The sequence below is a fragment of the Aotus nancymaae genome, unplaced genomic scaffold, assembly GCF_030222135.1.
Source record: "Aotus nancymaae isolate 86718 unplaced genomic scaffold, 86718_ANA_hifiasm-v0.15.2.pri h1tg000018l, whole genome shotgun sequence".
NCBI classification, from domain to species: domain Eukaryota; kingdom Metazoa; phylum Chordata; class Mammalia; order Primates; family Aotidae; genus Aotus; species Aotus nancymaae.
This window is the reverse complement of record NW_026988430.1, coordinates 11,198,475-11,200,128: the sequence shown is the minus strand read 5'-3', so window position 1 is coordinate 11,200,128 and position 1,654 is coordinate 11,198,475.

Below are 1,654 nucleotides of genomic sequence, written 5' to 3'. Positions count from 1 at the left end.
CTCCTCCTGGAGCAACATTTTAGATGAGAAACCAAATGTTTATTTGTGGAATTTAGCCTTCCCCACGGTTTACCAAAATAAGAAAACTAGCCTTTTTCTATGTCTGAATTATATTTCCTTCCCATCACAGTCTTGTAATGCCAGGAATATATATGCTTCGGTAAAAGGACTACATAAGCATATATTCCTAAAAAAAAAAATACAGTTCATGAAAAAGAAAGATTTTACCTCAAACACATAACAAATAAGAGATGTGTCAAATTTATGTTTATTCTTACTATTGTCTAAAAGTTATAACTACAAACATTTGGTTACTGTCATTGCTAAAAATTGTAGCGGCATTTATATACCTTTGTTTCCATTAGAAGCAAAAACAGAACAACTAACCTACAATTTGATTTCTAAAATGATATACTGAGACCACAGCACAACCCCAATACAAGCTTCTCATCTGGACGTCCACTCTTCTGGCATTCTGAGATGATTTGTGAAATTGACTAACCAAGGTCTTAAAACACTTTTAAGAAACAGAGAGAGCAGGAAATGGAGTTGGGGTTAATGGACAGCGGTTAAGGCAGAGCAAGGAGAACACAAGGATACAGAGAGAAATGCTAATAAGAGAGAGAGACACACAAGCGTGAGAAATAGAAAAAAAGAAAGAAAACCTTGCTCCCCTGTCGGCTCATCTTCCCATTTCAGAGCTCCCAGACCAAAAGGATTCAAAACTAGCATGCTTTCTATACCATCTAAACATACGTTCCGGGTGGTTAAATGCCTTTTTAAAAATATCAAAGAATTAGAAGAAATTATAAATAATCTTGGGATACAGAAGTGCTTTCTGAGCATAAATCCAATGGCATAAATCATACAGAAAACATTTATACATTTTTACTTCTGTACTTTAAAAAACCATAAACAAAAATGTAAAGGTAACTAACATATAAAGAATATATGGTCAGTACATAGGACAAAGGTGTCATATATGAAGAAATACAGTGGGCGAGGTGCCTGGAGAAGTGGGACAGGGGGTGTTCAACTCCAGGTTCAGAGACTGGGGAAACTGATGAGTATCTCTGAGCAGGGAAATGGCTTTATGAAAGCAGTGCTCAGGCAATGTAAGTTTGAATTGGAACAAAAAGAGATGTGCAAAACATATTATGAATTATGCGTTGCGAATCACAGCCAAGCTGGCCTACCTGCTATTGTTCCAAATGCACTCTGTATTTTACTACCTTTGTTTTTGATCAAATTACCCCAATGGCCTTTCCCCTTCTCACTATGGTTCCTTTAAAGCAAAACTCAAAAACCACACACTTTGTGATTCCTGACTGCCTCAGAGAGAAGAATACAGTCCTCCTTTCCAGCCCACTCGCATTACACATAGAATGACAAGAATCACACCAGTTATCTTTTTTACCTTCTCTATTAGACTGATTATATTTCTTCATATCCTTCCCATAACCCAGACGCCTAATAAATAGTAGAAAATTAGGGTTTGGATGCAAACAAAAGGCTTTCCGAGACAGGAGGTTGGTATGTTTCCATCAGCATAATCCTTTAATAAGTGACTATATTAGCACTCGGTTCAAATGCTGAGACAGTGCCCTGGCTCAGCCTTAATGTAGGGATATCAAAACCACGCCTGGTGGGGTCC